This window comes from Lontra canadensis, unplaced genomic scaffold (genome assembly GCF_010015895.1).
Source record: "Lontra canadensis isolate GAN:19392208 unplaced genomic scaffold, GSC_riverotter_1.0 scaffold13, whole genome shotgun sequence".
In the NCBI taxonomy this organism is placed as follows: domain Eukaryota; kingdom Metazoa; phylum Chordata; class Mammalia; order Carnivora; family Mustelidae; genus Lontra; species Lontra canadensis.
In genome coordinates, this window is record NW_022631007.1 from 19,388,596 (window position 1) to 19,401,064 (window position 12,469).

Here is a 12,469-nt window from a genome sequence, read left to right on the forward strand (position 1 = left end):
GACAGTAGGTGTTTTCCCGGTGCCAGTTCTTCCCTGAGCCCAGAGTGTCTCCCCATCTCCATGCGTCTCCCTCCGTGTCTGTCATCAGTGTCACATGGCTGTTGGAGGACAGGCCTGTCCCCCGCTCAGCAGGTCATGGACACGGTGGGGGAAGCTGGGAGGGCTGCTTGGAAGGAAAGTTCATGGAGAAAGGCAGGGGCTGGGGTGACGGAGAATTCTCACTGGTCGAGCTGCCGGGATGGTGATTTCCTGTAGGAGACGAACCCCAGCTTCCTCTGCGGGGCCTGGAGCGGGTGAGTCTCTAATGTGGGGTCTGTAATGCGCCCCGAGCACCAGGCGCCCCCTTCCCGTCGCCCCTCCAGTGTCCCCAGTCGGCTTTATTGAGGCTTCCCGTCCTGCTTCCTCACAGTTCTAACCAGGTTGTGGGGGGCACTGTGGGAAACTGGGATTCCGAATCCCACTGCGTCTGCTGCGCGGGATAGGAGGCCGATTAATCCTCCCATGAGTCTCCTGCTAATGTGTGACCTCCTGCAAGGGCGAGTGGCCTGTCCACGGTGGGTGACCTGGATCCGGGAGGGCTCCGCCTCCATTCCAAAGTCTGACTTCGTCTCTGCTTCTGGACGTGGTGCCCACGTGTCCATTTGGAAGAACCATCGCCTCTGCGGTGATTTCAGATCTGCAGTAACTTGTCACAGAAGCAGAAATGCGCTTTATCTCCACAAGCAGACCCCCCAGCTGTCGCTTCCTTACCACGTTTGCCACTTCACATGGGCTACTTCTGTGTGTTTTACCCCAAACAGAGACACTGTCCCGCAGAACCACCATGTAACCCCAAGTGAGGAAATGACGGCTTCCACATTTGAACCCAGACCACAGGCCCACTTCAGCTGTCACCCCCTGCCACACTATCTGAGATGTCTTCTCCATTCTGGTCCAGTTTTCTTTTTCTGGAACTGCTCCCAAGACTTTCCCTTGTTGGCACAATGCTTATGGATTTAAGGATCACAGAGGGCTCCGGTTTGAGTTGTATTTCCGTATGGTTTATGTCACTTGGGCTGTTTTCAGTGTCCAACCGCATCATGACAGGCATCAGCCTTTCGTTTTTTCATGGTGACTAAACATAATAACATTGACCATTTCAAACATTTCAGGTACACAGTTCTCCAGCCTTAGCTCAATTCCCATGACTGTACATCATTCTCCAAACTTTTTTCATTCTCTTGGAGGGAGACTGTATGCATGAAACACTAGCTCCCCCTTTCCCCTTCCTCTTGGCCTCAGCAGCTACATCCAATTTTGTGTCTTCTGACACCTCATACAAGTGGAATCATGTAGTGTTTGTCCTTCTGTGAAAACCAGCATCCTGTCCTTTTCCTGATTTCAGAGTAGAGCTGGCAATCTTCAGACTTGAGCATGGTGTTTGCCATAGATTAAAAAAAATGACCCCTTATTCCTGCTTTCATGAATGTTTATATCAGCAGTGGACATTGGATTTTGGTTAGAACATTTTCTGCATCAATATGACCACATGTTTTTACTTGAAAATTTATTGTGGGTGATAACATTCCTTGGTCTCACTGTATTGAATAAAGTTTGAGATGTTTGTGATGAGACGCTTATGGTGTACAATGTATTTAAGAGCTCTTGGTTTTGCAATTTTTCTGATCAGTCTTCTTACACTAATTTTAAGAAAGGTATAGGAATGTACTTTGTTGATTTTGTGATGATTTCATTGGGGTTGGTATTAGTGGTTAGGAGGAGGTTAGGTTAGAGTTTAGGGTTAGTGTCTCCCTGTCCTTTGCTGCACAGAGCCCATTCTCCTCCAGTAACCAGAGTGGTATTTTCAGAGCATAACCTTTGGGCCTCCCTGTGGTCTGCTCCCTCCTGCCCATCCTCTCCAGCCTTTCTTCTCCCTCTGTGGCCTGCCCCTCTGTGGTCCACCCAGGAATGTGGTTGTCCCACATGTGCCTCAAGCTTGACGCCAAGTCTTTATATTTACTGTGCCCTCTGCCAGGATCACTCTTCTCTCCCCCTTCTTCATGTCAGGCTTGTTTCCCCATTGGCTGGGCCTCGATTTGCCCCCGATGACCTGATTTATGCCTGCTGGTTGTGTATGTGCTTGTTGCCTACTTAAATGTAGTGCCCACCTTCCCTGTGGGAGCGATTTACTAACCTGCCAGTGATGGGGCAGGCATAGGGAAGTAGCCTATGGGAAGTGTCTGCACAAAAAATCAGTTTCAGAGGGGCTCAGCACACTTGTCTGACAATGGGGAGTTGCTTTCCCCATGGTGGGGAGCAGGTAGTCACCTCAGAGGGAGACCAGCCACGTGAGGTGATTGGACAAGACCCCCAACTTCTTAGGGCTGGGGAGATGTAGACCTGGACCCAGAAGCTTACCCCTTTGGATTCAAGGCTGGGGCCTAAGCAAGCCCCCTCTTCTTCCAGAGGTCTTCTTTCCCCTTCCCTGCCCCCAGACTGGACCTGATCTGGGGGAGTCTGAGGGTGACCCCTCCTAGGAATACCAGTGGTTCACTGAGGACCTTGTTAGCAGGATGCCCTGTAGCCTTCAAGGGAAGACCTATGAGAGATGGAGACAGCTCTGTGGGGTCAGTGACAGCCCACTCAAAGCAAAGTGGGGCAGGTAGCTGGCCCTACTGGTTCTACCTAGTCTGTCAGGCACAGAAACAAGGGCTGTGCCCCAAGGTGCTCAACTCCTGGCAGGTGGGAACAGGACCTGTGGGTTTGCCCTGAAGCTCAGCACAGGGAAAGTGTTCCTGACTCAAGCATGCTGGAGCCTATATGGGGCTGCATGGGTTTCCAACCTTCTAAGCCTTAGGCTCTCCTTTGTAAGATGGGGTGCAGATGGCCCCTATCTCTGGGAGTAGAAGGTAGGGAGGTCCCACAGGCAGATTTGCTAAGGACAGGCTGGGAGAGTGGCTGTTGCTTAAAGCAGCCTAGGGCCTGCCCCATTGAAGAAGGTGCACACATTCACAACCCCAGCTCTGGGATCCTGCTGCCAGCCTCTGGCAGTGACCCTCCTCACACCTTGTCCCCTGTCCCGTGGTCTTCCTGGAGCTGTTCTTGCAGATGGTAGAGAAGCTCTTCATGGTGGGAAACAGGGTTACCTACTACATCTTCACCGACCAGCTGGCCCCCATGTACCCCTCTGGGAGGGCCGGAGGGTGGTTGTCCTTCTGGTGGGATGCAGGGTCACCTACTATGTCTTCACAGACCAGCCACCTGCTGGGCCCCATGTACCTCTGGGAGGGCCAGAGAGTGGTGGTCCTTGATCCTCAGTGACTGACACTGGCTGGATGTGTCCATGCAGCACATGGCGATGGTCAGCTGCTCCTGCAAGCAGCAATTCTCTGCGAGGTGGATGACTTGGTGTGTGGAGGTAGACCTAAAGTTCCATGACCACATGGGTGTGGAGATCCTGTCCCCCCTCTTTGGCACCCTGTACCCCAGTTTCCACCAGGTGGCCTGTGAAGACTTCAGCTACAAGCGCCAGCCACAGTCCCAGGCCCTCATACCCAGGGATCAGGGCAACATTTACTACATGGGGGCCTTTTTTGGGGTATTAGTGATGAAGGTTCACTGACTTACCTTGGCCTGTCACCATGCGATGGGGGTCAACCTGGCCAATGGGATAGAGGCCATGTGGCGTGATGAGAGCCATCTGAACAGGTATGTGCTGGACCACAACCTCACCAAGATGCTATCACTAGAGGACCTGTGAGACCCGCGGCTGCTGGGCTGTCCCCGGAGGACCTGTGGGACATGCAGGGGCTGGGCTACCCAGCACCACCCCCCCAACCTCCTGTCATGAAGAAGCTGAGATTTGTGGCTGTGCCCAAGAATCACCAGGACACCAGGAACATGTGAGGGACTACCCTTGTTTCCATCAGGATGTGCTACCAGTGGAGCCATCAGAGCAGATTCCTTCTTCCGTCCTCTTGAGGGAGACTGTAAAGCCCTGATGTCCAGGGCCCCCAGCCACACCTGCACACAGGAGGCCTGCCTGGGGGCACAAGGTACTCTTTTGGTGGTTGCTACATTTTGATAACTTCTGGGTCATTTGCAGCTGTGAAAGGCTCCAGTTTTATGTCAGATGTTTTTCTGTGTCAATGCTGAGCAACCATCTTGAAAAAGAACAGTTGAGGAAAAAGGTTGTCTCCCTGGTTCTAAACAGACAACGCTTGGTGGGGCTGGGATGGGCCCTGGCTGGGTCTTCCCTCGCAATCCCTGCACCTCACTGCAGCCATGGGGCTTCAGGGTCAGGGGTGCGCCGAGCCACCTGTCAGACCCCTAATCCCCTGATTGCCAAGAGGCCTTGGCTGTGGCTGCTAGCTCGGCCTCCAGGAGCATGGGCCCTCTGGGTCATATACAGTTCCTGCTTTGGTTTTAATATGGCTATTTCTGTGCTGGTGTTTGTGAGATGTGAGCACTGGCTCCATCTGGATGCGCATCCTGTTGGGATTCCTGGTGGGTTTGCACTTGTGCCCTCATCTGCCTGCACTGTGTCTTAGCAAGCATTCACTGAATGCCTGCTGTGAGCTCAGTCACCCATCAAGGGTCAGAATATGAGAGAGAGAACTAAGATACAGGATCCCTGCTCCAGGGCCCTCTTGGGACTCACAATGGCCCTGACCTCTTGACTCTACTTTCTGATTGTGTTATAATAGACATACAACTGGTACTTTGAAGCATGTTGAAGTGTAAATTCAGTGGCAGTAAGTAAATTCACTTTTCTGCACCTGTTACCTCCATCTATTACCACAACCTCTTCATCATCCCAAACTGAATTTCTACCCATGAGACCCTAACCCCTCATTCTCCCCAGTCCCGGCACCCAGCAGCTCCTTCCACCTCTGTGAATCAGAGTGTTCTCTGTCCCTCACAAGTGGGGTCCTCCAGTATCAGTCCTTTAGGAACTGGCTTATTTCACATAGCACAATGGCCTCAAGATATGTCCCCATGAGCCTGGACCTGACCCACTTTTTCCCCAAAGGATTGACTCACTGCTCTCCTGTCTAAGCTGAGCCTCCTCAATCCCCTCTGCCCCTCTCATCTTCCTCCTCAGCCTGAGATGATCCCAGCCACTCTGCAGCTTTGAAGACCTGTTCAGTTCCAGATGCCAGGAACATACCCCGGGGGTGTTGGGCCTCACCTACCCCATCTGTCCATGTCAGATGCCTGGACCCCCCCACCAGATAGCCACCTGCTCCTCCCACAAGTGTCCCCATCTCAGGTGAGGAAAATGCCAAGTCCCTACCCTTGGAGTCCTTGTGACTTCTTGCTTGTTACCAAATCAGTACTTGTTACCAGTTGTGAGGTGGCTACTGGAGAGCATTTAATGACCAAAGAATTTAAAGGCATATGTGAGTCTCTGCTGCCTATGGCAATGGATACCAGTTAAGGCAAATAGAAACCAAGCAGAATCACTGGAAGAAAGGCTGAGTGATGAGGAACTTTAGGGAAGAAGGGCCTGGAAGCTCTGACTATCCCTACCTGACCTTCAGATGCTCCTCAATTACTCCTGTGCTTCTGGTGTCTTCCTGGAATCTTAACCTGGCTGTTTTCAGACAGCTCATCCAGTGGTACCCTCACGTTCTGGGAGTGGGATTTGCTGGAATCCTTGGTGTGTCCTGCTGCCCCATCTGGTTTGCTTTTTGAAGGCACATCGTCTGGGCCGTCTGAGGACCTGAGACTGTGGGTCTGTGACCTGTAGGGATTCTGAGCAGAGCTGGTGGGATGGGAGGGCTGCAAGGCACAGAGGCAGGTTTCCAGAAAGCTTTCTGGGGCCCCTGGAATCCTACCATTTTTGAATTAGAGCCCTGAGATCCCTAAAATGCCAGCAATGTTACAACATGGGCCAGAAAAACACGTATCTCTGTGCACCCAACACCACCTAAACTATTGGTCCTTTCTTGTCACTTGAGCTAAGCGCAAAGGATTGGGAGTAGGGGCTTGAGGGGAGGTTCTGGGCCAGACTTTGTGTTTGGGAGACAAAGGCCATCCATACAAGCTTGTGCTGAGCTGCACCCAGCTGCAGACACTACTGTCCCCTGATGCCCCCTCAGCTTGCTCCAGTGCACCTGCTGCTGGGGGAGTGCTTGTCCCCTCCTCTCTGTGGGGGGCCTCTCCTGCACTAGCCATGCCTCTCCCCTGCCAGTCACTACCAGCCTGTAGCCTGGGAGGGTGGATACACTGACAACCTCCAGCCCTGGGGACAGAGCTGATGCAGGTGGGATGTGGTCTCCCAGCAGCCTTGAGCATGAGACCTGGTGCTCACTCTCCTCCTGTGGGTTCACTGTGCCATGTCCTCCCTCAGGCTCCCTGGGCCCAAGTCTTCCTCTGCTCAAGGACTATCCTCGGCCCAGGTTCTACATGCTGGGGCTGGGAGTAGGTCATCTGGACCTTCTGGACTTGTGCTTCCATGCTTATGACATGGGCACAGGCTGGCCTCACAGACTTGTTAGAGGAGACCCAGTGCAGGAAGATGCAGGCCACTGCAAGGGAGATGCCATGTGACCCCAGAGGGAGCACACGGACCTTGCACAAAGCACTGGTCTTACAGCACCCAGCACAGGATGCAGGCACCAGGCCAAGGGACATGGAGCGTCCGGGGTGGGGGAAGGGGGAGGCCATGGCGGGTATGAGGGAGGCCACAGAAGGATCCCAGAAGAGGCAGGAGACAAGGAAGATGATAGGACAGAGCTTCCTGAGAAGGTGGATGGAAGAGTCAGAGGATCACAGAGACCCTTGGGAAAACTCAGAGGCCCTGGATGTTGGCTGAAATGCTGTCATTTAGTCAGAAAAGTTGTGTCACAAAGCTCCAGTCAACACTGGATGACTTACTCTTTGTTGCTTCTAGGAATCAGTGTGTATGGGCTATTAGAACACACATTGCATGAGTGCACCTGGGTGGCTCAGTGGGTTAAGCCTCTGCCTTCGGGTCATGATCTCAGGGTCCTGGGATAGAGCCCTGCATTGGGCTGTCTGCTCAGCAGGGAGCCTTCTTCCCCCCACCCCACCCCCACCCCCGCCTGCCTCTCTGCCTGCTTATGATTTCTGTCTATCAAGTAAATAAATAAAATCTTTTAAAAAAAGAACACATATTGCATGAAGTCTAGGATATACTTACTCTTTGTGACTTTTCAGGACTAGGTTTTTGTAGAGAAAGTGCTAAACATGGGTCTCTCCATTCTTTTCTTTGTGCAACTGGCCTGTGTTTTCAGGAGCAGATCCCAGAGCTCATCATCACTGCTAGCTCTGAGGACTAACCCATTGTTACCTCCCACAGTGGACATGACTGCACAGGTCGGAGGGTGTTCACGGATGAAGCCCCAGTGCTCAGTACAGAGCAGGGACCCCAGATACTCTGCTGAATGAGGGAGGGCATGAGGGAGGATGCAAGGGAGGGAAAGAGAGAGGGAAGGAGGATGGGAGAGAGGGAGAGGAGAGAGGGAAGAGGGGAGGGAGGATGGGAGGGAAGGATGCTGGGAGGGGTATAGGGGAGGAAGGGAGGATGAGAGTAAGGAAGAAGGATGAGACTGAGGGAGGGGGATGGGAGGAAAGGCAGGAGGATAGGAGGGAGGGTGGGAGGGAGGATGAGAGGGGAGGGAGGGAGGATAGGAGGGAGCTAGTGAGGGGAAGGAGAGAGGGGGATGGGAGGGAGGGAGGAGGATGGAGTTGGGGAGGGAAGGGAGGCGTCGAGGGGAAGCGGGGCTGGGGTGGGGAGGAAGGGAGTGAAACCACAGAAGCCAGTCCATACATCAGGAGCCATTAGTTGGGGTGAGGTCCAAGGACAGCATAGCCCACGCCCTGGATGGTGGCTCAGGTCATGTCCAGCTGTCGTCCCAGCGCTGACCTTCCTTCTCCTTGGCCCTCTGTCACCCTGGATCCTCTCCATCTCCCCCTCAAACAATTCTGAATGTTCTAGGAGCAGGGTGGCAGGAGTGGGTCTCAGGAAGGGCTTCCCAGATCCTGTGCCCCAGATGACATTGTGATAGCCACAGGACATTCTATCATGAGGACTGGGACTATGGATCCCACCCATCTCCTTGGGCATTAATGATCCATTCCCTGCTCTCTCTACCACCACCGCTATGCTGAACACTCCCGAAAATACATCTGTGAAAAACTGAGCCAGAGTTTCTGGGGGTGTGTCCGAGGACATGCACTGCTAGGTGATGGGTGTTCCTGCAGCCTGGGTTGGGTGCTGCTCACTGTTCTCCCAGACAGGGTTGCCCATCACCCTTCTCTCCAGGGGACCTGCAGGAAACTTCTGCTCCTTTATGTTCTTCCCAGGGCTGCTGGTCCCCAGACCAGATACCTGCCAGTGTGAGGCTGCCTCCATAGGGTTTCCAGATTCCTTCTCCAGGAGCTCCTGCATCTCTGACACATACTCCCTGCATGCCTATCCTTCCCCTTGGACTTGCATGCATTTGGTCTCTGTCCCTGTGGAACCCAGTGACTTGGAGCATGGTTTGGAGCAGAACCATGGGAAACCTTTCTCAGGCCTTGGGTTGTAAGCAATGATTTTGCCCTTTGTGGTGTGTCTTCCAGCTTTCTGCATTTCCCTGGTTTCTGTGAGGGCCACAGGAGGAACCAGCTGTGTCCTGTCTGGGGTCAGGCTCTGGTGTCCCAGAGGATCGGGGGTCTAGCCCCGAAATTGTGCCCATAATTCCTAAAGGGGCCTCTATGATACATCTCACCTTTAATTCATCAGACATTTCAATATCAAATAAGGGAAATTCTATGTCAAATAAACACAGAAAAAAATGAGTGCCCTTTGAAAACAGGCGTGCAGACACAAAGGCACCTATTGTGTGATTCCACATACAGAAACATCCAGAACAGGTAAAGGAACAGAGAGAGAAAGCAGTGTAGGAGGTTGTGAGAAGCCAGGCTGGAGGAGAAATGGACAAGGGAGGGCTTCTGGTTCAGGGTCTCCTTCGGTGAAGGAGATATCCTGCAGCAGTGTTCTGTGGTGTGGTGGCACAGTGTTGGGAATGTACTTAATGCTCATGACCTGTTCAAGTGAAAACAAGCAATTTTATTTAAAACAAATGATAAACAGTATACAGAATGTGGAAAGATAAAATAACAGTTAATATGTACTAGAGAGAAAGAACAAAGGGGGAGGGGATGAAACATTCTGGTGGGGTGTTAGGTTTGGGGGATGGAACTAAGGGTAATTGTATGAGGAGCTCTCTCCACAGGGTTGTGGGCTCTGGATGTGTCTCTGGGAGCCACACAGGAGCAGGAGTAGGGGCAGGGCTTGGGATAGGGGCAAGGACAGGGGCAGGAAGAGGAGCAGGGACAGGTGCAGGGGCAAGGGGAGGGACAGGGTCAGCAGTAGTGGCCTATGTAGGATCCAGGGCAGAAGCTAGGTCAGAGATGGGAACAGCAGCACAGGCAGGGGCAGGGGAAGGGGCAGGACCAAGGGGTAGGAGCTGGGTCTGGGGCAGAAACAGGGGAACAGGCAGGGACAGGGGAAGGGACAGTGGCCCTGGCAGGGGAAGGGACAAGGGCAAGGGAAGGGGCAGAAGCAGGGGCAGGAGCTGGGTGTGGGGCAGGAACAGGTACACAGGCAGAGGCAGGGGAAGATGCAGGGGCTCTGGCAAGGGAAAGAACAGGGACAGTGGAAGAGGAAGAAGCAGGGGCAGGGCCTGGGTCTGGGGCAGGAACAGGGACACAGGCAGGGGCAGGGACAGAAGCAGGGGCAGGGGCTGGGGCTGGGGCTGGAACAGGGGTAGAGGCAGGGGAGGGGGCAATGGCAGGGGAAGAGCCAGGAGCAGGGGCAGGGGCAGGGGCAGGGTCTGGTGCAGGAACAGGGGCACAGGTAGGGGCAGGGGCAGGGGAAGGGGCAGGAGCAGGGGTTGGGTCTGGGGCAGGAATAGGGACACAGGCAAGAGCAGGGGAAGTGGGAGCAGCTCTGGCAAGGATAGGGGCAGAGGGAGGGGGAACAGCAGGAGCAGGGCCAAGGACAAGAGCTGGTGCAGGGGCAGGCACAGGCGCCAGCTCTTCCTGGACAGTGTCAGCCTCTCCATGGGCAGGGGCCGGGTCACAGGCCGGTTCCTGGTCACCTGCTGAAGTCTCTCCAGGCGCCATCCACACCGCCTCAGCTGCTGCTGAAGTTGGTGCCCGCTCTAGGTCCTCAGATGAAGCAGCTGTGAGAGAAGAAAAGCTCACCCATGTGCCTGCCTCTCCCTGTGCCTTTGCAGAGACAGCACAGCCCAGGGCCTCCCAGAGAAGCTGCAGCCCAGAAGGAACCCTTGCCGAGAAATCCCCCCAACTGCAGTCCACCCTCTGGGTGCTCTGAGCCCTGTCCTTGCTCCTGGCCCTACACCAGCCTCTAGGGGCTTCTCCCTATAGGTCCCAGCAACAACCCATGCCTACACACCCCCAGACAACCAGCCCCAGCCTTCTCATCCTCAGGCTTGGCCTCCGTGGGCTCGAGGTCCAGGACGGCTGTCCAATGTAGTACCACCAGGGACAGTGGCTTGGGTGGTGTTGGAGGACTTCCCAGGACTGGGGATTCCTGTGTCAGGGAGAAGCGCATGTCTGCCAGATTCCTCTCGTCATCTGTGGCCTTCTGTGAAGACAGGGACCAGTAGCCAGCACGGAGGCATCACAGCTCTGCCTGGCCATTCCACTGTTCTCCTGCCCAGTCCCCCTGCTGCTCCCAGATCAGACACAGACCTGTGCCTGCACAACCCTGCACCTAGAAGTGATCCATCCCTGCAGGGGATCTCAGATAAACTCTGGGCAGAAGGGTGCAGCGCCCCACACCCCGTCCCATCTAGCCAGCCTTGACCTGAGGTGTGAACATGACCCACCCACCAGGCATCTGAACCCTCATCAGCCTGCTCCTGCTCAGGGCATCCCCACCCTACATAAGCAAACCTCTTTCCACACACACAGTTACACACACACACACACACACACACACACGGTGGGGACCTGGGGCTGCACAGGTGGATCAGAGTATGTGAGGCTGGCCAGATCTGGGCCTCCTGGTGTCACCTTTTGGTTCTTCCAGCCAAATGGGCAGAGGCATCAGGGAGCCCTGACAGGACATCCCCAGTGAGGGGGTAGTGTTTGCAGGGCGTGCTTTCTTCAGCCTGCAGCCTCCGGACTTTGGGATGCAACAGGTGAACATGTTCTTTGTTCAAGGATCTCCAATGAAATGAGCTGGGTAAGGAGCTGTCTCTGGAATGTGGGTGCCTTTTACCTGGGTTCCAAATTCTGTTGAGCTCTGTTGTCAGGGAAGTGAGGTCACCACTGCCTGGATATCCCTTACCCAACCTCCTTCTCACACCAGAGCCCTCAGGAGGCCTGGGAGCAGTCAGTGTCCCCTCTGTGAGGACACAGAGCTGGATTCAGACAGGGCTCCTGCTCGTGCCCAGGACTGTGACCCTGGACAGATTCTGTGCCTCTCAGGGCTTCCCCAGTCTCCCCATCTGCACATTGAGGGTATTCTGGCTTCTACTTCTGGGGATGCCATCAGGGGTAGGTCCTCTGCATAAGTTCCATACCTGCTATCACAGGAGGCTGGCGCACACACTTGGCAATGCAAGGATGAGCCAGGGGCCAGTCTTGGCATGGAACACAGCACAGAGGGGCCTCAGTCTGTTCTGGGGTCCAGGCAAAGCCACCCTCCTCCTGCCTGTGTCCCAGCCCCCATGGAAAGGTTGCAATGAACAGATTCTGACCTAGTTCTCTGATGACACAAACTTCCACGGGCTCCCATTAGGTTTAGGTCCCAGGGCCTCATCTGTGCCCATGTGGTGAGCAAACTCCACCGTGAGTTCCCAGGCATTTCCAAATCCTGGTCAAATATCCCTTTGGAATCCCCTCCCCTCCAGAGTGAATGCCCTGTGTGACTATGCTCTCAAAAAGAGAATGGGGCAAAATGATGGGATGTCATTTCCAACCTGATTGAGGAAAGTCTGTGACTTCTCCTGGTTCCCTCTTTCCTGTCTTCAGTCTCTGTCTCTCTGTCTCTGTTTCTGTCTCTGTCTCTGTGTGTCTCCAAGGAGCAGGATCTGTGGGCTCTGGGGGTGATGTGAGAAACCTCAGAAGTCTCCCTTGTCCCCATTTCCCTCTCCTGTCCTGGGTGCTTGGTTCTCTTTTAAGGCCTCCCACCCTGGCCAGAGCACTGACTCAGGAACCTCTTCCAAATGGGGACCCTGAGGCTGCAACAAGGAGGGTCCTGACCATGGTCCCCAGACCAGTGGTCCAGTGCTCTGCCATATTATGCATACCTAGGTTCTCAGCCCCCCAAGTTCCCAAGCTGTCCTCTGCGAAGAAGGACCTCAAGGGAGTACAAAGCATTTTCCCAGGACTGGGAGCACAATGGGACAGGGATGGAGATCCAAGGCCAATAGTCTTCTACAAGCCCATGGGACCCTAGGGACACTCTGTCTCTACAGCCTAATTGACAGAAGAGTAAGCCGAA

The 12,469-nt window shown here is 54.3% G+C and overlaps 1 pseudogene; it reads left to right on the forward strand.

Moving 5' to 3' along the window:
• Positions 1 to 3,057: 3,057 nt before the first annotated feature.
• On the forward strand, positions 3,058 to 3,885 carry LOC116867930 (annotated as a pseudogene).
• Positions 3,886 to 12,469: the final 8,584 nt, after the last annotated feature.